Here is a 25470-nt window from a genome sequence, read left to right as displayed (position 1 = left end):
GCAGAGAGAGAGAAAGAAAGAGCGCAGAGAGAGAAAGAAAGAAAGAGCGCAGAGAGAGAAAGAAAAAGCGCAGAGAGAGAGAGCGCAGAGAGAAAGAAAGAACGCAGAGAGAGAGAAAGAGCGCAGAGAGAGAGAAAGAAAGAGCGCAGAGAAAGAAAGAGCGCAGAGAGAGAAAGAAAGAGCGCAGAGAGAGAGAAAGAAAGAGCGCAGAGAGAGAGAAAGAAAGAGCGCAGAGAGAGAAAGAAAGAGCGCAGAGAGAGAAAGAGCGCAGAGAGAGAAAGAAAGAGCGCAGAGAGAGAAAGAAAGAGCGCAGAGAGAAAGAAAGAGCGCAGAGAGAGAGAAAGAAAGAGCGCGGAGAGAGAGAAAGAAAGAGCGCAGAGAGAGAGAGAGCGCAGAGAGAGAGAAAGAGCGCAGAGAGAGAGAAAGAGCGCAGAGAGAGAAAGAAAGAGCGCAGAGAGAGAGAAAGAAAGAGCGCAGAGAGAGAAAGAAAGAGCGCAGAGAGAGAGAGCGCAGAGAGAAAGAAAGAGCGCAGTGAGAGAAAGAAAGAGCGCAGAGAGAGAAAGAAAGAAAGAGCGCAGAGAGAGAAAGAAAGAGCGCAGAGAGAGAGAAAGAGCGCAGAGAGAGAGAAAGAAAGAGCGCAGAGAGAGAGAAAGAAAGAGCGCAGAGAGAGAAAGAAAGAGCTCAGAGAGAGAGCGCAGAGAGAGAGCGCAGAGAGAAAGAAAGAGCGCAGAGAGAAAGAGAGCGCAGACAGAGAGAGAGCGCAGAGAGAGAGAGCGCAGAGAGAGAGAAAGAAAGAGCGCAGAGAGAGAAAGAAAGAGCGCAGAGAGAGAAAGAAAGAGCGCAGAGAGAGAAAGAAAGAGCGCAGAGAGAGAGAAAGAGCGCAGAGTGAGAGAAAGAAAGAGCGCAGAGAGAGAGAAAGAAAGAGCGCAGAGAGAGAAAGAAAGAGCTCAGAGAGAGAGCGCAGAGAGAGAGCGCAGAGAGAAAGAAAGAGCGCAGAGAGAAAGAGAGTGCAGACAGAGAGAGAGCGCAGAGAGAGAGAGCGCAGAGAGAGAGAAAGAAAGAGCGCAGAGAGAGAAAGAAAGAGCGCAGAGAGAGAAAGAAAGAGCGCAGAGAGAGAGAAAGAAAGAGCGCAGAGAGAGAGAAAGAAAGAGCGCAGAGAGAAAGAAAGAGCGCAGAGAGAGACAAAGATAGAGCGCAGAGAGAGAAAGAAAGAAAGAGCGCAGAGAGAGAAAGAAAAAGCGCAGAGAGAGAGAGTGCAGAGAGAAAGAAAGAGCGCAGAGAGAGAGAAAGAAAGAGCACAGAGAGAGAGAAAGAAAGAGCGCAGAGAGAGAGAAAGAAAGAGCGCAGAGAGAGAAAAAAAGATCGCAGAGAGAGAAAGAAAGAGCGCAGAGAGAAAGAGAATGAGCGCAGAGAGAGAGAGAAAGAGCGCAGCGAGAGAGAGAGAAAGAGCACAGCGAGAGAGAGAGAAAGAGCGCAGAGAGAGAGAGAGAAAGAGCGCAGAGAGAGAGAAAGAAAGAGCGCAGAGAGAGAGAGAGAAAGAGCACAGAGAGAGAGAAAGAAAGAGCGCAGAGAGAGAAAGAAAGAGCGCAGAGAGAGAAAGAAAGAGCGCAGAGAGAGAGAGCGCAGAGAGAAAGAAAGAGCGCAGAGAGAGAGAAATAGCGCAGAGAGAGAGAAAGAAAGTGCGCAGAGAGAAAGAAAGAGCGCAGAGAGAAAGAAAGAGCGCAGAGAGAGAGAAAGAAAGAGCGCAGAGAGAGAGAAAGAAAGAGCGCAGGGAGAGAGAGAAAGAAAGAGCGCAGAGAGAGAGAAAGAAAGAGCGCAGAGAGAGAAAGAAAGAAAGAGCGCAGAGAGAGAGAGAAAGAGTGCAGAGAGAGAGAAAGAAAGAGCGCAGAGAGAGAGAAAGAGCGCAGAGAGAGAAAGAGCGCAGAGAGAGAGAGAGCGCAGAGAGAGAGAAAGAAAGAGCGCAGAGAGAAAGAAAGAGCGCAGAGAGAGAGAAAGAAAGAGCGCAGAGAGAGAGAGCGCAGAGAGAAAGAAAGAGCGCAGAGAGAAAGAAAGAGCACAGAGAGAAAGAAAGAGCGCAGAGAGAGAGAGAAATAAAGAGCACAGAGAGAGATAAAGAAAGAGTGCAGAGAGAGAAAGAAAGAGCGCAGAGAGAGAGAGAATGAGCGCAGAGAGAGAGAGAAAGAGCGCAGAGAGAGAGAAAGAGCGCAGAGAGAGAGAGAAATAAAGAGCACAGAGAGAGATAAAGAAAGAGTGCAGAGAGAGAAAGAAAGAGCGCAGAGAGAGAGAGAATGAGCGCAGAGAGAGAGAGAAAGAGCGCAGAGAGAGAGAAAGAGCGCAGAGAGAGAGAAAGAGAGAGCGCAGAGAGAGAGAGAAAGAAAGAGCGCAGAGAGAGAAAGAAAGAAAGAGCGCAGAGAGAGAAAGAAAGAGCGCAGAGAGAGAGAGAGAGCGCAGAGAGAGAGGAAGAAAGAGATCAGAGAGAGAGAGAGAAAGAGCGCAGAGAGAGAGAGAAAGAGCGCAGAGAAAAAGAGTGCGCAGACAGAGAGAGAGCGCAGAGAGAGAGAGCGCAGAGAGAGCGAAAGAAAGAGCGCAGAGAGAGAGAAAGAGCGCTAGAGAAAGAAAAAGCGCAGAGAGAAAGAAAGAGCGCAGAGAGAGGGAAAGAAAGAGCGCAGAGAGAGAAAGAAAGAGCGCAGAGAGAGAGAAAGAGCGCAGAGAGAGAGAAAGAGCGCAGAGAGAGAGAAAGAGCGCAGAGAGAGAGAAAGAGCGCAGAGAGAGAGAAAGAAAGAGCGCAGAGAGAGAGAAAGAAAGAGCGCAGAGAGAGAGAAAGAAAGAGCGCAGAGAGAGAGAAAGAGCGCAGAGAGAGAGAAAGAGCGCAGAGAGAGAGAAAGAGCGCAGAGAGAGAGAAAGAAAGTGCGCATAGAGAGAAAGAAAGAGCGCAGAGAGAGAGAAAGAGCGCAGAGAGAGAGAAAGAGTGCAGAGAGAGAGAAAGAAAGAGCGCAGAGAGAGAGAAAGAAAGAGCGCAGAGAGAGAGAAAGAAAGAGCGCAGAGAGAGAAAGAAAGAAAAAGCGCAGAGAGAGAAAGAATGAGCGCAGAGAGAGAGAGAGAGAGAGAGAGCGCAGAGAGAGAGGAAGAAAGAGCGCAGAGAGAGAGAGAAAGAGCGCCTAGCGAGAGAGAAAGAGCGCAGAGAGAAAGAGAGCACAGAGAGAGAGAGAGCGCAGAGAGAGAGAAAGAAAGAGCGCAGAGAGAGAAAGAAAGAGCGCAGAGAGAGAAAGAAAGAGCGCAGAGAGAGAGAAAGAAAGAGCGCAGAGAGAAAGAAAGAGCGCAGAGAGAGAGAAAGAAAGAGCGCAGAGAGAGAAAGAAAGAAAGAGCGCAGAGAGAGAAAGAAAAAGCGCAGAGAGAGAGAGCGCAGAGAGAAAGAAAGAGCGCAGAGAGAGAGAAAGAGCGCAGAGAGAGAGAAAGAAAGAGCGCAGAGAAAGAAAGAGCGCAGAGAGAGAAAGAAAGAGCGCAGAGAGAGAGAAAGAAAGAGCGCAGAGAGAGAGAAAGAAAGAGCGCAGAGAGAGAAAGAAAGAGCGCAGAGAGAGAAAGAGCGCAGAGAGAGAAAGAAAGAGCGCAGAGAGAGAAAGAAAGAGCGCAGAGAGAAAGAAAGAGCGCAGAGAGAGAGAAAGAAAGAGCGCGGAGAGAGAGAAAGAAAGAGCGCAGAGAGAGAGAGAGCGCAGAGAGAGAGAAAGAGCACAGAGAGAGAGAAAGAGCGCAGAGAGAGAAAGAAAGAGCGCAGAGAGAGAGAAAGAAAGAGCGCAGAGAGAGAAAGAAAGAGCGCAGAGAGAGAGAGCGCAGAGAGAAAGAAAGAGCGCAGAGAGAGAAAGAAAGAGCGCAGAGAGAGAAAGAAAGAAAGAGCGCAGAGAGAGAAAGAAAGAGCGCAGAGAGAGAGAAAGAGCGCAGAGAGAGAGAAAGAAAGAGCGCAGAGAAAGAGAAAGAAAGAGCGCAGAGAGAGAAAGAAAGAGCTCAGAGAGAGAGCGCAGAGAGAGAGCGCAGAGAGAAAGAAAGAGCGCAGAGAGAAAGAGAGCGCAGACAGAGAGAGAGCGCAGAGAGAGAGAGCGCAGAGAGAGAGAAAGAAAGAGCGCAGAGAGAGAAAGAAAGAGCGCAGAGAGAGAAAGAAAGAGCGCAGAGAGAGAAAGAAAGAGCGCAGAGAGAGAGAAAGAGCGCAGAGAGAGAGAAAGAAAGAGCGCAGAGAGAGAGAAAGAAAGAGCGCAGAGAGAGAAAGAAAGAGCTCAGAGAGAGAGCGCAGAGAGAAAGAAAGAGCGCAGAGAGAAAGAGAGTGCAGACAGAGAGAGAGCGCAGAGAGAGAGAGCGCAGAGAGAGAGAAAGAAAGAGCGCAGAGAGAGAAAGAAAGAGCGCAGAGAGAGAAAGAAAGAGCGCAGAGAGAGAGAAAGAAAGAGCGCAGAGAGAGAGAAAGAAAGAGCGCAGAGAGAAAGAAAGAGCGCAGAGAGAGACAAAGATAGAGCGCAGAGAGAGAAAGAAAGAAAGAGCGCAGAGAGAGAAAGAAAAAGCACAGAGAGAGAGAGTGCAGAGAGAAAGAAAGAGCGCAGAGAGAGAGAAAGAAAGAGCACAGAGAGAGAGAAAGAAAGAGCGCAGAGAGAGAGAAAGAAAGAGCGCAGAGAGAGAAAAAAAGATCGCAGAGAGAGAAAGAAAGAGCGCAGAGAGAAAGAGAATGAGCGCAGAGAGAGAGAGAAAGAGCGCAGCGAGAGAGAGAGAAAGAGCACAGCGAGAGAGAGAGAAAGAGCGCAGAGAGAGAGAGAGAAAGAGCGCAGAGAGAGAGAAAGAAAGAGCGCAGAGAGAGAGAAAGAAAGAGCGCAGAGAGAGAGAAAGAAAGAGCGCAGAGAGAGAAAGAAAGAGCGCAGAGAGAGAAAGAAAGAGCGCAGAGAGAGAGAGAAAGAGCGCAGAGAGAGAAAGAAAGAAAGAGCGCAGAGAGAGAAAGAAAGAGCGCAGATAGAGAAAGAAAGAAAGAGCGCAGAGAGAGAGAGAGCGCAGAGAGAGAGGAACAAAGAGCGCAGAGAGAGAAAGAAAGAAAGAGCGCAGAGAGAGAGAGCGCAGAGAGAGAGGAACAAAGAGCGCAAAGAGAGAGAAAGAGCGCAGAGAGAAAGAGAGCGCAGACAGAGAGAGAGCGCAGAGATAGAGAGAGCGCAGAGAGAGCGCAGAGAGAGCGCAGAGAGAGAGAAAGAGCGCTAGAGAAAGAAAAAGCGCAGAGAGAGAGAGGAAGAAAGCGCGCAGAGAGAGAACGAAAGAAAGAGCGCAGAGAGAGAAAGAAAGAGCGCAGAGAGAGAGAAAGAGCGCAGAGAGAGAGAGAGAAAGAGCACAGAGAGAGAGAAAGAAAGAGCGCAGAGAGAGAAAGAAAGAGTGCAGAGAGAGAAAGAAAGAGCGCAGAGAGAGAGAGCGCAGAGAGAGAGAGCGCAGAGAGAAAGAAAGAGCACAGAGAGAGAGAAATAGCGCAGAGAGAGAGAAAGAAAGTGCGCAGAGAGAAAGAAAGAGCGCAGAGAGAAAGAAAGAGCGCAGAGAGAGAGAAAGAAAGAGCGCAGAGAGAGAGAAAGAAAGAGCGCAGGGAGAGAGAGAAAGAAAGAGCGCAGAGAGAGAAAGAAAGAAAGAGCGCAGAGAGAGAGAGAAAGAGCGCAGAGAGAGAGAAAGAAAGAGCGCAGAGAGAGAGAAAGAGCGCAGAGAGAGAGAAAGAGCGCAGAGAGAGAGAAAGAGCGCAGAGAGAGAGAGAGCGCAGAGAGAGAGAAAGAAAGAGCGCAGAGAGAAAGAAAGAGCGCAGAGAGAGAGAAAGAAAGAGCGCAGAGAGAGAGAAAGAGCACAGAGAGAAAGAAAGAGCGCAGAGAGAGAGAGAAATAAAGAGCACAGAGAGAGATAAAGAAAGAGTGCAGAGAGAGAAAGAAAGAGCGCAGAGAGAGAGAGAATGAGCGCAGAAAGAGAGAGAAAGAGCGCAGAGAGAGAGAGAGAAAGAGCGCAGAGAGAGAGAAAGAGAGAGCGCAGAGAGAGAGAGAAAGAAAGAGCGCAGAGAGAGAAAGAAAGAAAGAGCGCAGAGAGAGAAAGAAAGAGCGCAGAGAGAGAGAGAGAGCGCAGAGAGAGAGGAAGAAAGAGATCAGAGAGAGAGAGAAAGAGCGCAGAGAGAGAGAGAAAGAGCGCAGAGAAAAAGAGTGCGCAGACAGAGAGAGAGCGCAGAGAGAGAGAGCGCAGAGAGAGCGAAAGAAAGAGCGCAGAGAGAGAAAGAGCGCTAGAGAAAGAAAAAGCGCAGAGAGAAAGAAAGAGCGCAGAGAGAGAGAAAGAAAGAGCGCAGAGAGAGAGAAAGAGCGCAGAGAGAGAGAAAGAGCGCAGAGAGAGAAAGAAAGAGCGCAGAGAGAGAGAGCGCAGAGAGAAAGAAAGAGCGCAGAGAGAGAAAGAAAGAGCGCAGAGAGAGAAAGAAAGAAAGAGCGCAGAGAGAGAAAGAAAGAGCGCAGAGAGAGAGAAAGAGCGCAGAGAGAGAGAAAGAGCGCAGAGAGAGAAAGAAAGAGTGCAGAGAGAGAGAAAGAAAGAGCGCAGAGAGAGAAAGAAAGAGCGCAGAGAGAGAGAGCGCAGAGAGAAAGAAAGAGCGCAGAGAGAGAGAAAGAGCACAGAGAGAGAGAGAGAAATTGCGCAGAGAGAAAGAAAGAGCGCAGAGAGAAAGAAAGAGCGCAGAGAGAGAAAGAAAAAGCGCAGAGAGAGAGAAAGAAAGAGCGCAGAGAGAGGGAAAGAAAGAGCGCAGAGAGAGAAAGAAAGAGCGCAGAGAGAGAGAAAGAGCGCAGAGAGAGAGAAAGAGCGCAGAGAGAGAGAAAGAGCGCAGAGAGAGAGAAAGAAAGAGCGCAGAGAGAGAGAAAGAAAGAGCGCAGAGAGAGAGAAAGAAAGAGCGCAGAGAGAGAAAGAAAGAGCGCAGAGAGAGAGCGCAGAGAGAAAGAAAGAGCGAGAAAGAAAGAGCGCAGAGAGAGAAAGAAAGAGCGCAGAGAGAGAAAGAAAGAGCGCAGAGAGAGAGAAAGAGCGCAGAGAGAGAGAGAGAAAGAGCACAGAGAAAGAGAAAGAGTGCAGAGAGAGAGAAAGTAAGAGCGCAGGGAGAGAAAGAAAGAGCGCAGAGAGAGAAAGAAAGAGCGCAGGAAGAGAGATAGAAAGAAAGAGCGCAGAGAGAGAAAGAAAGAGCGCAGAGAGAGAGAGAATGAGCGCAGAGAGAGAGAAAGAGCGCAGCGAGAGAGAGAGAAAGAGCGCAGAGAGAGAAAGAAAGAGCGCAGAGAGAAAGAAAGAGCGCAGAGAGAGAGAAAGAGCGCAGAGAGAGAAAGAAAGAGCGCAGAGAGAAAGAAAGAGCGCAGAGAAAGAGAAAGAGCGCAGAGAGAGAGAAAGAAAGAGCGCAGAGAGAGAGAAAGAAAGAGCGCAGAGAGAGAGAGAAAGAAAGAGTGCAGAGAGAGAAAGAAAGAGCGCAGAGAGAGAGAGAAAGAGCGCAGAGAGAGAGAAAGAAAGAGCGCAGAGAGAGAGAGAAAGAAAGAGTGCAGAGAGAGAAAGAAAGAGCGCAGAGAGAGAGAGAAAGAGCACAGAGAGAGAAAGAAAGAGCGCAGAGAGAGAGAGAAAGAGCGCAGAGAGAGAGAGAAAGAGCACAGAGAAAGAGAAAGAGCGCAGAGAGAGAGAAAGAAAGAGCGCAGAGAGAGAGAGAAAGAGCGCAGAGAAAGAGCACAGAGAGAGAGAAAGAAAGAGCGCAGAGAGAGAGAAAGAGCGCAGAGAGAGAGAAAGTAAGAGCGCAGAGAGAAAGAAAGAGTGCAGAGAGAGAAAGAAAGAGCGCAGAGAGAGAAAGAAAGAGCGCAGAGAGAGAGAGAAAGAAAGAGCACAGAGAGAAAGAAAGAGCGCAGAGAGAGAGAGAGCGCAGAGAAAGAAAGAGCGCAGAGAGAGAAAGAAAGAGCGCAGAGAGAGAAAGAAAGAGCGCAGAGAGAGAAAGAAAGAGCGCAGAGAGAGAGAAAGAAAGAGCGCAGAGAGAAAGTAAGAGCGCAGAGAAAGAAAGAGAGCAGAGAGAGAGAAAGAAATAAAGATCGCAGAGAGAGAAAGAAAGAGCGCAGAGAGAGAAAGAAAGAGCGCAGAGAGAGAGAAAGAGCGCAGGAGAGAAAGAAAGAGCGCAGAGAGAGAGAAAGAAAGAGCGCAGAGAGAGAGAAAGAAAGAGCGCAGAGAGAGAGAAAGAAAGAGCGCAGAGTGAGAGAAAGAAAGAGCGCAGAGAGAGAAAGAAAGAGCGCAGAGAGAGAAAGAAAGAGCGCAGAGAGAGAAAGAAAGAGCGCAGAGAGAGAAAGAAAGAGCGCAGAGAGAGAAAGAGCGCAGAGAGAGAAAGAGCGCAGAGAGAGAGAAAGTAAGAGCGCAGGGAGAGAAAGAAAGAGCGCAGAGAGAGAAAGAAAGAGCTCAGAGAGAGAGAGAGAAAGAAAGAGCGCAGAGAGAGAGAAAGAAAGAGCGCAGAGAGAGAGAAAGTAAGAGCGGAGGGAGAGAAAGAAAGAGCGCAGAGAGAGAGAGAATGAGCGCAGAGAGAGAGAAAGAGCGCAGCGAGAGAGAGAGAAAGAGCGCAGAGAGAGAGAAAGAAAGAGCGCAGAGAGAGAGAGAAAGAAAGAGTGCAGAGAGAGAAAGAAAGAGCGCAGAGAGAGAGAGAGAAAGAGCGCAGAGAAAGAGAAAGAGCGCAGAGAGAGAGAAAAAAAGAGCACAGAGAGAGAGAAAGAAAGAGCGCAGAGAGAGAGAGAAAGAAAGAGCGCAGAGAGAGAAAGAAAGAGCGCAGAGAGAGAAAGAAAGAGCGCAGAGAGAGAGAAAGAAAGAGCGCAGAGAGAGAGAAAGAGCGCAAAGAAAGAGCACAGAGAGAGAGAAAGAAAGAGCGCAGAGAGAGAGAGAAAGAAAGAGCGCAGAGAGAGAGAGTGCAGAGAGAGAGAGCGCAGAAAGAAAGAAAGAGCGCAGAGAGAGAGAAAGAGCGCAGAGAGAGAGAAAGAGCGCAGAGAGAGAGAAAGTAAGAGCGCAGAGAGAAAGAAAGAGCGCAGAGAGAGAAAGAAAGAGCGCAGAGAGAGAAAGAAAGAGCGCAGAGAGAGAAAGAAAGAGCGCAGAGAGAGAAAGAAAGAGCGCAGAGAGAGAGAAAGAGCGCAGCGAGAGAGAGAGAAAGAGCGCAGAGAGAGAGAAAGAAAGAGCGCAGAGAGAAAGAAAGAGCGCAGAGAGAAAGAAAGAGCGCAGAGAGAAAGAAAGAGCGCAGAGAGAGAAAGAAAGTGCGCAGAGAGAAAGAAAGAGCGCAGAGAGAGAGAGAAAGAAAGAGCGCAGAGAGAGAGAAAGAAAGAGCGCAGAGAGAGAGAAAGAAAGAGCGCAGAGAGAGAAAGAAAGAAATAGCGCAGAGAGAGAAAGAAAATGCGCAGAGAGAGAAAGAAAGAGCACAGAGAGAGAAAGAAAGAGCGCAGAGAGAGAAAGAAAGAAAGAGCGCAGAGAGAGAAAGAAAGAGCACAGAGAGAGAGAAAGAAAGAGCGCAGAGAGAGAGAAAGAAAGAGCGCAGAGAGAGAGAAAGAAAGAGCGCAGAGAGAGAAAGAAAGAGCGCAGAGAGAGAGAAAGAAAGAGCGCAGAGAGAGAAAGAAAGAGCGCAGAGAGAGAGAGAATGAGCGCAGAGAGAGAGAAAGAGCGCAGCGAGAGAGAGAGAAAGAGCGCAGAGAGAGAGAAAGAAAGTGCGCAGAGAGAAAGAAAGAGCGCAGAGAGAGAGAGAGAAAGAAAGAGCGCAGAGAGAGAGAAAGAAAGAGCGCAGAGAGAGAAAGAAAGAAAGAGCGCAGAGAGAGAAAGAAAGAAAGAGCGCAGAGAGAGAGAAAGAAAGAGCGCAGAGAGAGAAAGAAAGAGCGCAGAGAGAGAAAGAAAGAGCGCAGAGAGAGAAAGAAAGAAAGAGCGCAGAGAGAGAAAGAAAGAGCACAGAGAGAGAGAAAGAAAGAGCGCAGAGAGAGAAAGAAAGAGCGCAGAGAGAGAGAGAGAGCGCAGAGAAAGAAAGAGCGCATAGAGAGAAAGAAAGAAAGAGCGCAGAGAGAGAAAGAAAGAGCGCAGAGAGAGAAAGAAAGAGCGCAGAGAGAAAAAAAAGAGTGCAGAGAGAGAGAGCGCAGAGAGAGAGAGCGCAGAGAGAAAGAAAGAGCGCAGAGAGATAGAAAGAAAGTGCGCAGAGAGAGAGAAAGAAAGTGCGCAGAGAGAGAGAAAGAGCATAGAGAGAGAAAGAAAGAGCGCAGAGAGAGAAAGAAAGAGCGCAGAGAGAGAGAGAAAGAAAGTGCGCAGAGAGAAAGAAAGAGCGCAGAGAGAGAAAGAAAGAGCGCAGAGAGAGAAAGAAAGAGCGCAGAGAGAGAGAGAAAGAAAGAGCGCAGAGAGAGAAAGAAAGAGCGCAGAGAGAGAGAGAAAGAAAGTGCGCAGAGAGAAAGAAAGAGCGCAGAGAGAGAAAGAAAGAAAGAGCGCAGAGAGAGAAAGAAAGAGCGCAGAGAGAGAGAAAGAGCGCAGAGAGAGAGAAAGAAAGAAAGATCGCAGAGAGAGAAAGAAAGAGCGCAGAGAGAGAAAGAAAGAGCGCAGAGAGAGAGAAAGAGCGCAGGAGAGAAAGAAAGAGCGCAGAGAGAGAGAAAGAAAGAGCGCAGAGAGCGAGAAAGAAAGAGCGCAGAGAGAGAGAAAGAAAGAGCGCAGAGAGAGAGAAAGAAAGAGCACAGAGAGAGAAAGAAAGAGCGCAGAGAGAGAAAGAAAGAGCGCAGAGAGAGAAAGAAAGAGCGCAGAGAGAGAAAGAAAGAGCGCAGAGAGAGAAAGAAAGAGCGCAGAGAGAGAGAGAGAGCGCAGAGAAAGAAAGAGCGCAGAGAGAGAAAGAAAGAAAGAGCGCAGAGAGAGAAAGAAAGAGCGCAGAGAGAGAGAAAGAGCGCAGAGAGAGAGAAAGAGCGCAGAGAGAGAGAAAGAAAGAGCGCAGAGAGAGAAAGAAAGAGCGCAGAGAGAGAGAGAGCGCAGAGAGAGAGAGCGCAGAGAGAAAGAAAGAGCGCAGAGAGAAAGAAAGAGTGCAGAGAGAGAGAGAGCGCAGAGAGAGAGAAAGAAAGTGCGCAGAGAGAAAGAAAGAGCGCAGAGAGAGAAAGAAAGAGCGCAGAGAGAGAGAAAGAAAGAAAGATCGCAGAGAGAGAAAGTAAGAGCGCAGGGAGAGAAAGAAAGAGCGCAGAGAGAGAAAGAAAGAGCGCAGAGAGAGAGAGAATGAGCGCAGAGAGAGAGAAAGAAAGAGCGCAGAGAGAGAGAAAGAAAGAGCGCAGAGAGAGAAAGAAAGAGTGCAGAGAGAGAAAGAAAGAGCGCAGAGAGAGAGAGAAAGAGCGCAGAGAAAGAGAAAGAGCGCAGAGAGAGAGAAAAAAGAGCGCAGAGAGAGAGAAAGAAAGAGCGCAGAGAGAGAGAAAGAAAGAGCGCAGAGAGAGAGAAAGTAAGAGCGCAGAGAGAAAGAAAGAGCGCAGAGAGAGAAAGAAAGAGCGCAGAGAGAGAAAGAAAGAGCGCAGAGAGAGAGAGAGAAAGAAAGAGCGCAGAGAGAGAAAGAAAGAGCGCAGAGAGAGAGAGAGCGCAGAGAAAGAAAGAGCGCAGAGAGAGAAAGAAAGAGCGCAGAGAGAGAAAGAAAGAGCGCAGAGAGAGAAAGAAAGAGCGCAGAGAGAGAGAAAGAAAGAGCGCAGAGAGAAAGTAAGAGCGCAGAGAAAGAAAGAAAGAGCGCAGAGAGAGAGAAAGAAAGAAAGATCGCAGAGAGAGAAAGAAAGAGCGCAGAGAGAGAAAGAAAGAGCGCAGAGAGAGAGAAAGAGCGCAGGAGAGAAAGAAAGAGCGCAGAGAGAGAGAAAGAAAGAGCTCAGAGAGAGAGAAAGAAAGAGCGCAGAGAGAGAAAGAAAGAGCGCAGAGAGAGAACGAAAGAGCGCAGAGAGAGAGAAAGAAAGAGCGCAGAGAGAAAGTAAGAGCGCAGAGAAAGAAAGAAAGAGCGCAGAGAGAGAGAAAGAAAGAAAGATCGCAGAGAGAGAAAGAAAGAGCGCAGAGAGAGAAAGAAAGAGCGCAGAGAGAGAGAAAGAGCGCAGGAGAGAAAGAAAGAGCGCAGAGAGAGAAAGAAAGAGCGCAGAGAGAGAAAGAAAGAGCGCAGAGAGAGAAAGAAAGAGCGCAGAGAGAGAGAGCGCAGAGAGAGAGAGCGCAGAGAGAAAGAAAGAGCGCAGAGAGATAGAAAGAAAGTGCGCAGAGAGAGAGAGAGAAAGAGCATAGAGAGAGAAAGAAAGAGCGCAGAGAGAGAGAGAAAGAAAGTGCGCAGAGAGAAAGAAAGAGCGCAGAGAGAGAAAGAAAGAGCGCAGAGAGAGAAAGAAAGAGCGCAGAGAGAGAGAGAAAGAAAGAGCGCAGAGAGAGAAAGAAAGAGCGCAGAGAGAGAGAGAGAGCGCAGAGATAGAAAGAGCGCAGAGAGAGAAAGAAAGAGCGCAGAGAGAGAAAGAAAGAGCGCAGAGAGAGAGAAAGAGCGCAGAGAGAGAGAAAGTAAGAGCGCAGAGAGAAAGAAAGAGTGCAGAGAGAGAAAGAAAGAGCGCAGAGAGAGAAAGAAAGAGCGCAGAGAGAGAGAGAAAGAAAGAGCGCAGAGAGAAAGAAAGAGCGCAGAGAGAGAGAGAGAGAGAGAGCGCAGAGAAAGAAAGAGCGCAGAGAGAGAAAGAAAGAGCGCAGAGAGAGAAAGAAAGAGCGCAGAGAGAGAAAGAAAGAGCGCAGAGAGAGAAAGAAAGAGCGCAGAGAGAAAGAAAGAGCGCAGAGAGAGAGAAAGAAAGAGCGCAGAGAGAGAGAAAGAAAGAGCACAGAGAGAGAGAAAGAAAGAGCGCAGAGAGAGAGAAAGAAAGAGCGCAGAGAGAGAGAAAGAAAGAGCGCAGAGAGAGAAAGAAAGAGCGCAGAGAGAGAAAGAAAGAGCGCAGAGAGAGAAAGAAAGAGCGCAGAGAGAGAAAGAAAGAGCGCAGAGAGAGAAAGAGCGCAGAGAGAGAAAGAGCGCAGAGAGAGAGAAAGTAAGAGCGCAGGGAGAGAAAGAAAGAGCGCAGAGAGAGAAAGAAAGAGCTCAGAGAGAGAGAGAGAAAGAAAGAGCGCAGAGAGAGAGAAAGAAAGAGCGCAGAGAGAGAGAAAGTAAGAGCGGAGGGAGAGAAAGAAAGAGCGCAGAGAGAGAGAGAATGAGCGCAGAGAGAGAGAAAGAGCGCAGCGAGAGAGAGAGAAAGAGCGCAGAGAGAGAAAGAAAGAGCGCAGAGAGAGAAAGAAAGAGCGCAGAGAGAGAAAGAAAGAGCGCAGAGAGAAAGAAAGAGCGCAGAGAAAGAGAAAGAGCGCAGAGAGAGAGAAAGAAAGAGCGCAGAGAGAGAGAAAGAAAGAGCGCAGAGAGAGAGAGAAAGAAAGAGTGCAGAGAGAGAAAGAAAGAGCGCAGAGAGAGAGAGAGAAAGAGCGCAGAGAAAGAGAAAGAGCGCAGAGAGAGAGAAAAAAAGAGCGCAGAGAGAGAGAAAGAAAGAGCGCAGAGAGAGAGAGAAAGAAAGAGCGCAGAGAGAGAAAGTAAGAGCGCAGAGAGAGAGAGAAAGAGCGCAGAGAGAGAGAGAAAGAGCGCAGAGAGAGAGAAAGAAAGAGCGCAGAGAGAGAAAGAAAGAGCGCAGAGAGAGAAAGAATGAGCGCAGAGAGAGAGAAAGAGCGCAGCGAGAGAGAGAGAAAGAGCGCAGAGAGACAGAAAGAAAGAGCGCAGAGAGAAAGATAGAGCGCAGAGAGAGAGAAAGAGCGCAGAGAGAGAGAAAGAAAGTGCGCAGAGAGAAAGAAAGAGCGCAGAGAGAGAGAGAGAGAAAGAAAGAGCGCAGAGAGAGAGAAAGAAAGAGCGCAGAGAGAGAAAGAAAGAAAGAGCGCAGAGAGAGAAAGAAAGAAAGAGCGCAGAGAGAGAAAGAAAGAGCGCAGAGAGAGAAAGAAAGAGCGCAGAGAGAGAAAGAAAGAAAGAGCGCAGAGAGAGAAAGAAAGAGCACAGAGAGAGAGAAAGAAAGAGCGCAGAGAGAGAAAGAAAGAGCGCAGAGAGAGAGAGAGAGCGCAGAGAAAGAAAGAGCGCATAGAGAGAAAGAAAGAAAGAGCGCAGAGAGAGAAAGAAAGAGCGCAGAGAGAGAAAGAAAGAGCGCAGAGAGAAAAAAAAGAGTGCAGAGAGAGAGAGCGCAGAGAGAAAGAAAGAGCGCAGAGAGATAGAAAGAAAGTGCGCAGAGAGAGAGAAAGAAAGTGCGCAGAGAGAGAGAGAGAAAGAGCATAGAGAGAGAAAGAAAGAGCGCAGAGAGAGAAAGAAAGAGCGCAGAGAGAGAGAGAAAGAAAGTGCGCAGAGAGAGAAAGAAAGAGCGCAGAGAGAGAAAGAAAGAGCGCAGAGAGAGAGAGAAAGAAAGAGCGCAGAGAGAGAAAGAAAGAGCGCAGAGAGAGAAAGAAAGAGCGCAGAGAGAGAGAGAAAGAAAGTGTGCAGAGAGAAAGAAAGAGCGCAGAGAGAGAAAGAAAGAGCGCAGAGAGAGAAAGAAAGAGCGCAGAGAGAGAGAGAAAGAAAGAGCGCAGAGAGAGAAAGAAAGAGCGCAGAGAGAGAGAGAAAGAAAGTGCGCAGAGAGAAAGAAAGAGCGCAGAGAGAGAAAGAAAGAAAGAGCGCAGAGAGAGAAAGAAAGAGCGCAGAGAGAGAGAAAGAGCGCAGAGAGAGAGAAAGAAAGAAAGATCGCAGAGAGAGAAAGAAAGAGCGCAGAGAGAGAAAGAAAGAGCGCAGAGAGAGAGAAAGAGCGCAGGAGAGAAAGAAAGAGCGCAGAGAGAGAGAAAGAAAGAGCGCAGAGAGAGAGAAAGAAAGAGCGCAGAGAGAGAGAAAGAAAGAGCGCAGAGAGAGAGAAAGAAAGAGCGCAGAGAGAGAGAAAGAAAGAGCGCATAGAGAGAAAGAAAGAGCGCATAGGGAGAAAGAAAGAGCGCAGAGAGAGAAAGAAAGAGCGCAGAGAGAGAAAGAAAGAGCGCAGAGAGAGAAAGAAAGAGCGCAGAGAGAGAGAGAGAGCGCAGAGAAAGAAAGAGCGCAGAGAGAGAAAGAAAGAAAGAGCGCAGAGAGAGAAAGAAAGAGCGCAGAGAGAGAGAGAAAGAAAGTGCGCAGAGAGAAAGAAAGAGCGCAGAGAAAGAAAGAAAGAAAGAGCGCAGAGAGAGAAAGAAAGAGCGCAGAGAGAGAGAAAGAGCGCAGAGAGAGAGAAAGAAAGAAAGATCGCAGAGAGAGAAAGAAAGAGCGCAGAGAGAGAAAGAAAGAGCGCAGAGAGAGAGAAAGAGCGCAGGAGAGAAAGAAAGAGCGCAGAGAGAGAGAAAGAAAGAGCGCAGAGAGCGAGAAAGAAAGAGCGCAGAGAGAGAAAGAAAGAGCGCAGAGAGAGAAAGAAAGAAAGAGCGCAGAGAGAGAAAGAAAGAGCACAGAGAGAGAGAAAGAAAGAGCGCAGAGAGAGAAAGAAAGAGCGCAGAGAGAGAGAGAGCGCAGAGAAAGAAAGAGCGCATAGAGAGAAAGAAAGAAAGAGCGCAGAGAGAGAAAGAAAGAGCGCAGAGAGAGAAAGAAAGAGCGCAGAGAGAAAAAAAAGAGTGCAGAGAGAGAGAGCGCAGAGAGAGAGAGCGCAGAGAGAAAGAAAGAGCGCAGAGAGATAGAAAGAAAGTGCGCAGAGAGAGAGAAAGAAAGTGCGCAGAGAGAGAGAGAGAAAGAGCATAGAGAGAGAAAGAAAGAGCGCAGAGAGAGAAAGAAAGAGCGCAGAGAGAGAGAGAAAGAAAGTGCGCAGAGAGAGAAAGAAAGAGCGCAGAGAGAGAAAGAAAGAGCGCAGAGAGAGAGAGAAAGAAAGAGCGCAGAGAGAGAAAGAAAGAGCGCAGAGAGAGAAAGAAAGAGCGCAGAGAGAGAGAGAAAGAAAGTGCGCAGAGAGAAAGAAAGAGCGCAGAGAGAGAAAGAAAGAGCGCAGAGAGAGAAAGAAAGAGCGCAGAGAGAGAGAGAAAGAAAGAGCGCAGAGAGAGAAAGAAAGAGCGCAGAGAGAGAGAGAGAAAGAAAGTGCGCAGAGAGAAAGAAAGAGCGCAGAGAGAGAAAGAAAGAAAGAGCGCAGAGAGAGAAAGAAAGAGCGCAGAGAGAGAGAAAGAGCGCAGAGAGAGAGAAAGAAAGAAAGATCGCAGAGAGAGAAAGAAAGAGCGCAGAGAGAGAGAAAGAGCGCAGGAGAGAAAGAAAGAGCGCAGAGAGAGAGAAAGAAAGAGCGCAGAGAGCGAGAAAGAAAGAGCGCAGAGAGAGAGAAAGAAAGAGCGCAGAGAGAGAGAAAGAAAGAGCGCAGAGAGAGAGAAAGAAAGAGCGCAGAGAGAGAGAAAGAAAGAGCGCATAGAGAGAAAGAAAGAGCGCATAGAGAGAAAGAAAGAGCGCAGAGAGAGAAAGAAAGAGCGCAGAGAGAGAAAGAAAGAGCGCAGAGAGAGAAAGAAAGAGCGCAGAGAGAGAGAGAGAGCGCAGAGAAAGAAAGAGCGCAGAGAGAGAAAGAAAGAAAGAGCGCAGAGAGAGAAAGAAAGAGCGCAGAGAGAGAGAGAAAGAAAGTGCGCAGAGAGAAAGAAAGAGCGCAGAGAAAGAAAGAAAGAAAGAGCGCAGAGAGAGAAAGAAAGAGCGCAGAGAGAGAGAAAGAGCGCAGAGAGAGAGAAAGAAAGAAAGATCGCAGAGAGAGAAAGAAAGAGCGCAGAGAGAGAAAGAAAGAGCGCAGAGAGAGAGAAAGAGCGCAGGAGAGAAAGAAAGAGCGCAGAGAGAGAGAAAGAAAGAGCGCAGAGAGCGAGAAAGAAAGAGCGCAGAGAGAGAGAAAGAAAGAGCGCAGAGAGAGAGAAAGAAAGAGCGCAGAGAGAGAAAGAAAGAGCGCAGAGAGAGAAAGAAAGAGCGCAGAGAGAGAAAGAAAGAGCGCAGAGAGAGAAAGAAAGAGCGCAGAGAGAGAAAGAAAGAGCGCAGAGAGAGAGAGAGAGCGCAGAGAAAGAAAGAGCGCAGAGAGAGAAAGAAAGAAAGAGCGCAGAGAGAGAAAGAAAGAGCGCAGAGAGAGAGAAAGAGCGCAGAGAGAGAGAAAGAGCGCAGAGAGAGAGAAAGAAAGAGCGCAGAGAGAGAAAGAAAGAGCGCAGAGAGAGAGAGAGCGCAGAGAGAGAGAGCGCAGAGAGAAAGAAAGAGCGCAGAGAGAAAGAAAGAGTGCAGAGAGAGAGAAAGAAAGAGCGCAGAGAGAGAAAGAAAGAGCGCAGAGAGAGAGAGAGCGCAGAGAGAGAGAGCGCAGAGAGAAAGAAAGAGCGCAGAGAGAAAGAAAGAGTGCAGAGAGAGAGAGAGAGCGCAGAGAGAGAGAAAGAAAGTGCGCAGAGAGAAAGAAAGAGCGCAGAGAGAGAAAGAAAGAGCGCAGAGAGAGAGAAAGAAAGAAAGATCGCAGAGAGAGAAAGTAAGAGCGCAGGGAGAGAAAGAAAGAGCGCAGAGAGAGAAAGAAAGAGCGCAGAGAGAGAGAGAATGAGCGCAGAGAGAGAGAAAGAGCGCAGAGAAAGAGAAAGAGCGCAGAGAGAGAGAAAGAAAGAGCGCAGAGAGAGAGAAAGAAAGAGTGCAGAGAGAGAGAGAAAGAAAGAGTGCAGAGAGAGAAAGAAAGAGCGCAGAGAGAGAGAGAAAGAGCGCAGAGAAAGAGAAAGAGCGCAGAGAGAGAGAAAAAAAGAGCGCAGAGAGAGAGAAAGAAAGAGCGCAGAGAGAGAGAGAAAGAAAGAGCGCAGAGAGAGAAAGAAAGAGCGCAGAGAGAGAGAAAGAAAGAGCGCAGAGAGAGAGAAAGAAAGAGCGCATAGAGAGAAAGAAAGAGCGCATAGAGAGAAAGAAAGAGCGCAGAGAGAGAAAGAAAGAGCGCAGAGAGAGAAAGAAAGAGCGCAGAGAGAGAGAGAGAGCGCAGAGAAAGAAAGAGCGCAGAGAGAGAAAGAAAGAAAGAGCGCAGAGAGAGAAAGAAAGAGCGCAGAGAGAGAGAGAAAGAAAGTGCGCAGAGAGAAAGAAAGAGCGCAGAGAAAGAAAGAAAGAAAGAGCGCAGAGAGAGAAAGAAAGAGCGCAGAGAGAGAGAAAGAGCGCAGAGAGAGAGAAAGAAAGAAAGATCGCAGAGAGAGAAAGAAAGAGCGCAGAGAGAGAAAGAAAGAGCGCAGAGAGAGAGAAAGAGCGCAGGAGAGAAAGAAAGAGCGCAGAGAGAGAGAAAGAAAGAGCGCAGAGAGCGAGAAAGAAAGAGCGCAGAGAGAGAGAAAGAAAGAGCGCAGAGAGAGAGAAAGAAAGAGCGCAGAGAGAGAAAGAAAGAGCGCAGAGAGAGAAAGAAAGAGCGCAGAGAGAGAAAGAAAGAGCGCAGAGAGAGAAAGAAAGAGCGCAGAGAGAGAAAGAAAGAGCGCAGAGAGAGAGAGAGCGCAGAGAAAGAAAGAGCGCAGAGAGAGAAAGAAAGAAAGAGCGCAGAGAGAGAAAGAAAGAGCGCAGAGAGAGAGAAAGAGCGCAGAGAGAGAGAAAGAGCGCAGAGAGAGAGAAAGAAAGAGCGCAGAGAGAGAAAGAAAGAGCGCAGAGAGAGAGAGAGCGCAGAGAGAGAGAGCGCAGAGAGAAAGAAAGAGCGCAGAGAGAAAGAAAGAGTGCAGAGAGAGAGAAAGAAAGAGCGCAGAGAGAGAAAGAAAGAGCGCAGAGAGAGAGAGAGCGCAGAGAGAGAGAGCGCAGAGAGAAAGAAAGAGCGCAGAGAGAAAGAAAGAGTGCAGAGAGAGAGAGAGAGCGCAGAGAGAGAGAAAGAAAGTGCGCAGAGAGAAAGAAAGAGCGCAGAGAGAGAAAGAAAGAGCGCAGAGAGAGAGAAAGAAAGAAAGATCGCAGAGAGAGAAAGTAAGAGCGCAGGGAGAGAAAGAAAGAGCGCAGAGAGAGAAAGAAAGAGCGCAGAGAGAGAGAGAATGAGCGCAGAGAGAGAGAAAGAGCGCAGAGAAAGAGAAAGAGCGCAGAGAGAGAGAAAGAAAGAGCGCAGAGAGAGAGAAAGAAAGAGCGCAGAGAGAGAGAGAAAGAAAGAGTGCAGAGAGAGAAAGAAAGAGCGCAGAGAGAGAGAGAAAGAGCGCAGAGAAAGAGAAAGAGCGCAGAGAGAGAGAAAAAAAGAGCGCAGAGAGAGAGAAAGAAAGAGCGCAGAGAGAGAGAGAAAGAAAGAGCGCAGAGAGAGAAAGAAAGAGCGCAGAGAGAGAAAGAAAGAGCGCAGAGAGAGAAAGAAAGAGCGCAGAGAGAGAGAGAAAGAGCGCAGAGAGAGAGAGAAAGAGCACAGAGAAAGAGAAAGAGCGCAGAGAGAGAGAAAGAAAGAGCGCAGAGAGAGAGAGAAAGAAAGAGCGCAGAGAGAGAAAGAAAGAGCGCAGAGAGAGAGAGAGTGCAGAGAGAGAGAGAGCGCAGAGAGAAAGAAAGAGCGCAGAGAGAGAGAAAGAGCGCAGAGAGAGAGAGAAAGTAAGAGCGCAGAGAGAAAGAAAGAGCGCAGAGAGAGAAAGAAAGAGCGCAGAGAGAGAAAGAAAGAGCGCAGAGAGAGAGAGAGAAAGAAAGAGCGCAGAGAGAGAAAGAAAGAGCGCAGAGAGAGAGAGAGAGAGCGCAGAGAAAGAAAGAGCGCAGAGAGAGAAAGAAAGAGCGCAGAGAGAGAAAGAAAGAGCGCAGAGAGAGAAAGAAAGAGCGCAGAGAGAGAGAAAGAAAGAGCGCAGAGAGAAAGTAAGAGCGCAGAGAAAGAAAGAAAGAGCGCAGAGAGAGAGAAAGAAAGAAAGATCGCAGAGAGAGAAAGAAAGAGCGCAGAGAGAGAAAGAAAGAGCGCAGAGAGAGAGAAAGAGCGCAGGAGAGAAAGAAAGAGCGCAGAGAGAGAGAAAGAAAGAGCTCAGAGAGAGAGAAAGAAAGAGCGCAGAGAGAGAAAGAAAGAGCGCAGAGAGAGAACGAAAGAGCGCAGAGAGAGAGAAAGAAAGAGCGCAGAGAGAAAGTAAGAGCGCAGAGAAAGAAAGAAAGAGCGCAGAGAGAGAGAAAGAAAGAAAGATCGCAGAGAGAGAAAGAAAGATCGCAGAGAGAGAAAGAAAGAGCGCAGAGAGAGAGAAAGAGCGCAGGAGAGAAAGAAAGAGCGCAGAGAGAGAAAGAAAGAGCGCAGAGAGAGAAAGAAAGAGCGCAGAGAGAGAGAGCGCAGAGAGAGAGAGCGCAGAGAGAAAGAAAGAGCGCAGAGAGATAGAAAGAAAGTGCGCAGAGAGAGAGAGAGAAAGAGCATAGAGAGAGAAAGAAAGAGCGCAGAGAGAGAGAGAAAGAAAGTGCGCAGAGAGAAAGAAAGAGCGCAGAGAGAGAAAGAAAGAGCGCAGAGAGAGAAAGAAAGAGCGCAGAGAGAGAGAGAAAGAAAGAGCGCAGAGAGAGAAAGAAAGAGCGCAGAGAGAGAGAGAGAGCGCAGAGATAGAAAGAGCGCAGAGAGAGAAAGAAAGAGCGCAGAGAGAGAAAGAAAGAGCGCAGAGAGAGAGAAAGAGCGCAGAGAGAGAGAAAGAGCGCAGAGAGAAAGAAAGAGCGCAGAGAGAGAGAGAGTGCAGAGAGAGAGAGCGCAGAGAGAAAGAAAGAGCGCAGAGAGAGAGAAAGAGCGCAGAGAGAGAGAAAGTAAGAGCGCAGAGAGAAAGAAAGAGTGCAGAGAGAGAAAGAAAGAGCGCAGAGAGAGAAAGAAAGAGCGCAGAGAGAGAAAGAAAGAGCGCAGAGAGAAAGAAAGAAAGAGCGCAGAGAGAGAGAAAGAAAGAGCACAGAGAGAGAGAAAGAAAGAGCGCAGAGAGAGAGAAAGAAAGAGCGCAGAGAGAGAGAAAGAAAGAGCGCAGAGAGAGAAAGAAAGAGCACAGAGAGAGAGAAAGAAAGAGCGCAGAGAGAGAAAGAAAGAGCGCAGAGAGAGAAAGAAAGAGCGCAGAGAGAGAAAGAGCGCAGAGAGAGAAAGAGCGCAGAGAGAGAGAAAGTAAGAGCGCAGGGAGAGAAAGAAAGAGCGCAGAGAGAGAAAGAAAGAGCTCAGAGAGAGAGAGAGAAAGAAAGAGCGCAGAGAGAGAGAAAGAAAGAGCGCAGAGAGAGAGAAAGTAAGAGCGGAGGGAGAGAAAGAAAGAGCGCAGAGAGAGAGAGAATGAGCGCAGAGAGAGAGAAAGAGCGCAGCGAGAGAGAGAGAAAGAGCGCAGAGAGAGAAAGAAAGAGCGCAGAGAGAGAAAGAAAGAGCGCAGAGAGAGAAAGAAAGAGCGCAGAGAGAAAGAAAGAGCGCAGAGAAAGAGAAAGAGCGCAGAGAGAGAGAGAGAGAGAGCGCAGAGAAAGAAAGAGCGCAGAGAGAGAAAGAAAGAGCGCAGAGAGAGAAAGAAAGAGCGCAGAGAGAGAAAGAAAGAGCGCAGAGAGAGAAAGAAAGAGCGCAGAGAGAAAGAAAGAGCGCAGAGAGAGAGAAAGAAAGAGCGCAGAGAGAGAGAAAGAAAGAGCACAGAGAGAGAGAAAGAAAGAGCGCAGAGAGAGAGAAAGAAAGAGCGCAGAGAGAGAGAAAGAAAGAGCGCAGAGAGAGAGAAAGAAAGAGCGCAGAGAGAGAAAGAAAGAGCGCAGAGAGAGAAAGAAAGAGCGCAGAGAGAGAAAGAAAGAGCGCAGAGAGAGAAAGAAAGAGCGCAGAGAGAGAAAGAGCGCAGAGAGAGAAAGAGCGCAGAGAGAGAGAAAGTAAGAGCGCAGGGAGAGAAAGAAAGAGCGCAGAGAGAGAAAGAAAGAGCTCAGAGAGAGAGAGAGAAAGAAAGAGCGCAGAGAGAGAGAAAGAAAGAGCGCAGAGAGAGAGAAAGTAAGAGCGGAGGGAGAGAAAGAAAGAGCGCAGAGAGAGAGAGAATGAGCGCAGAGAGAGAGAAAGAGCGCAGCGAGCGAGAGAGAAAGAGCGCAGAGAGAGAAAGAAAGAGCGCAGAGAGAGAAAGAAAGAGCGCAGAGAGAGAAAGAAAGAGCGCAGAGAGAAAGAAAGAGCGCAGAGAAAGAGAAAGAGCGCAGAGAGAGAGAAAGAAAGAGCGCAGAGAGAGAGAAAGAAAGAGCGCAGAGAGAGAGAGAAAGAAAGAGTGCAGAGAGAGAAAGAAAGAGCGCAGAGAGAGAGAGAGAAAGAGCGCAGAGAAAGAGAAAGAGCGCAGAGAGAGAGAAAAAAAGAGCGCAGAGAGAGAGAAAGAAAGAGCGCAGAGAGAGAGAGAAAGAAAGAGCGCAGAGAGAGAAAGAAAGAGCGAAGAGAGAGAAAGTAAGAGCGCAGAGAGAGAGAGAAAGAGCGCAGAGAGAGAGAGAAAGAGCACAGAGAAAGAGAAAGAGCGCAGAGAAAGAGAAAGAGCGCAGAGAGAGAGAAAGAAAGAGCGCAGAGAGAGAGAAAGAGCGCAAAGAAAGAGCACAGAGAGAGAGAAAGAAAGAGCGCAGAGAGAGAGAGAAAGAAAGAGCGCAGAGAGAGAAAGAAAGAGCGCAGAGAGAGAGAGAGTGCAGAGAGAGAGAGCGCAGAGAGAAAGAAAGAGCGCAGAGAGAGAGAAAGAGCGCAGAGAGAGAGAAAGTAAGAGCGCAGAGAGAGAAAGAAAGAGCGCAGAGAGAGAAAGAAAGAGCGCAGAGAGAGAAAGAAAGAGCGCAGAGAGAGAAAGAAAGAGCGCAGAGAGAGAGAAAGAGCGCAGTGAGAGAGAGAGAAAGAGCGCAGAGAGAGAGAAAGAAAGAGCGCAGAGAGAAAGAAAGAGCGCAGAGAGAAAGAAAGAGCGCAGAGAGAGAAAGAAAGAGCGCAGAGAGAGAAAGAAAGAGCGCAGAGAGAAAGAAAGAGCGCAGAGAAAGAGAAAGAGCGCAGAGAGAGAGAAAGAAAGAGCGCAGAGAGAGAGAAAGAAAGAGCGCAGAGAGAGAGAGAAAGAAAGAGTGCAGAGAGAGAAAGAAAGAGCGCAGAGAGAGAGAGAGAAAGAGCGCAGAGAAAGAGAAAGAGCGCAGAGAGAGAGAAAAAAAGAGCGCAGAGAGAGAGAAAGAAAGAGCGCAGAGAGAGAGAGAAAGAAAGAGCGCAGAGAGAGAAAGAAAGAGCGCAGAGAGAGAAAGTAAGAGCGCAGAGAGAGAGAGAAAGAGCGCAGAGAGAGAGAGAAAGAGCACAGAGAAAGAGAAAGAGCGCAGAGAAAGAGAAAGAGCGCAGAGAGAGAGAAAGAAAGAGCGCAGAGAGAGAGAAAGAGCGCAAAGAAAGAGCACAGAGAGAGAGAAAGAAAGAGCGCAGAGAGAGAGAGAAAGAAAGAGCGCAGAGAGAGAAAGAAAGAGCGCAGAGAGAGAGAGAGTGCAGAGAGAGAGAGCGCAGAGAGAAAGAAAGAGCGCAGAGAGAGAGAAAGAGCGCAGAGAGAGAGAAAGTAAGAGCGCAGAGAGAAAGAAAGAGCGCAGAGAGAGAAAGAAAGAGCGCAGAGAGAGAAAGAAAGAGCGCAGAGAGAGAAAGAAAGAGCGCAGAGAGAGAAAGAAAGAGCGCAGAGAGAGAGAAAGAGCGCAGTGAGAGAGAGAGAAAGAGCGCAGAGAGAGAGAAAGAAAGAGCGCAGAGAGAAAGAAAGAGCGCAGAGAGAAAGAAAGAGCACAGAGAGAGAGAAAGAAAGAGCGCAGAGAGAAAGAAAGAGCGCAGAGAGAGAGAGAGAAAGAAAGAGCGCAGAGAGAGAGAAAGAAAGAGCGCAGAGAGAGAGAAAGAAAGAGCGCAGAGAGAGAAAGAAAGAAATAGCGCAGAGAGAGAAAGAAAATGCGCAGAGAGAGAAAGAAAGAGCACAGAGAGAGAAAGAAAGAGCGCAGAGAGAGAAAGAAAGAAAGAGCGCAGAGAGAGAAAGAAAGAGCACAGAGAGAGAGAAAGAAAGAGCGCAGAGAGAGAGAAAGAAAGAGCGCAGAGAGAGAGAAAGAAAGAGCGCAGAAAGAGAAAGAAAGAGCGCAGAGAGAGAGAAAGAAAGAGCGCAGAGAGAGAAAGAAAGAGCGCAGAGAGAGAGAGAATGAGCGCAGAGAGAGAGAAAGAGCGCAGCGAGAGAGAGAGAAAGAGCGCAGAGAGAGAGAAAGAAAGAGCGCAGAGAGAAAGATAGAGCGCAGAGAGAGAGAAAGAGCGCAGAGAGAGAGAAAGAAAGTGCGCAGAGAGAGAGAGAGAAAGAAAGAGCGCAGAGAGAGAGAAAGAAAGAGCGCAGAGAGAGAGAGAGAAAGAAAGAGCGCAGAGAGAGAGAAAGAAAGAGCGCAGAGAGAGAAAGAAAGAAATAGTGCAGAGAGAGAAAGAAAGAAAGAGCGCAGAGAGAGAAAGAAAGAGCGCAGAGAGAGAAAGAAAGAGCGCAGAGAGAGAAAGAAAGAAAGAGCGCAGAGAGAGAAAGAAAGAGCACAGAGAGAGAGAAAGAAAGAGCGCAGAGAGAGAAAGAAAGAGCGCAGAGAGAGAGAGAGAGCGCAGAGAAAGAAAGAGCGCATAGAGAGAAAGAAAGAAAGAGCGCAGAGAGAGAAAGAAAGAGCGCAGAGAGAGAAAGAAAGAGCGCAGAGAGAAAAAAAAGAGTGCAGAGAGAGAGAGCGCAGAGAGAGAGAGCGCAGAGAGAAAGAAAGAGCGCAGAGAGATAGAAAGAAAGTGCGCAGAGAGAGAGAAAGAAAGTGCGCAGAGAGAGAGAGAGAAAGAGCATAGAGAGAGAAAGAAAGAGCGCAGAGAGAGAAAGAAAGAGCGCAGAGAGAGAGAGAAAGAAAGTGCGCAGAGAGAAAGAAAGAGCGCAGAGAGAGAAAGAAAGAAAGAGCGCAGAGAGAGAAAGAAAGAGCACAGAGAGAGAGAAAGAAAGAGCGCAGAGAGAGAGAAAGAAAGAGCGCAGAGAGAGAGAAAGAAAGAGCGCAGAAAGAGAAAGAAAGAGCGCAGAGAGAGAGAAAGAAAGAGCGCAGAGAGAGAAAGAAAGAGCGCAGAGAGAGAGAGAATGAGCGCAGAGAGAGAGAAAGAGCGCAGCGAGAGAGAGAGAAAGAGCGCAGAGAGAGAGAAAGAAAGAGCGCAGAGAGAAAGATAGAGCGCAGAGAGAGAGAAAGAGCGCAGAGAGAGAGAAAGAAAGTGCGCAGAGAGAGAGAGAGAAAGAAAGAGCGCAGAGAGAGAGAAAGAAAGAGCGCAGAGAGAGAGAGAGAAAGAAAGAGCGCAGAGAGAGAGAAAGAAAGAGCGCAGAGAGAGAAAGAAAGAAATAGTGCAGAGAGAGAAAGAAAGAAAGAGCGCAGAGAGAGAAAGAAAGAGCGCAGAGAGAGAAAGAAAGAGCGCAGAGAGAGAAAGAAAGAAAGAGCGCAGAGAGAGAAAGAAAGAGCACAGAGAGAGAGAAAGAAAGAGCGCAGAGAGAGAAAGAAAGAGCGCAGAGAGAGAGAGAGAGCGCAGAGAAAGAAAGAGCGCATAGAGAGAAAGAAAGAAAGAGCGCAGAGAGAGAAAGAAAGAGCGCAGAGAGAGAAAGAAAGAGCGCAGAGAGAAAAAAAAGAGTGCAGAGAGAGAGAGCGCAGAGAGAGAGAGCGCAGAGAGAAAGAAAGAGCGCAGAGAGATAGAAAGAAAG

This window comes from Ascaphus truei, unplaced genomic scaffold, assembly GCF_040206685.1.
Source record: "Ascaphus truei isolate aAscTru1 unplaced genomic scaffold, aAscTru1.hap1 HAP1_SCAFFOLD_177, whole genome shotgun sequence".
Classification (NCBI taxonomy): Eukaryota; Metazoa; Chordata; class Amphibia; order Anura; family Ascaphidae; genus Ascaphus; species Ascaphus truei.
The sequence above is the reverse complement of the archived record's forward strand: the minus strand, read 5'-3'. Positions refer to the sequence as shown.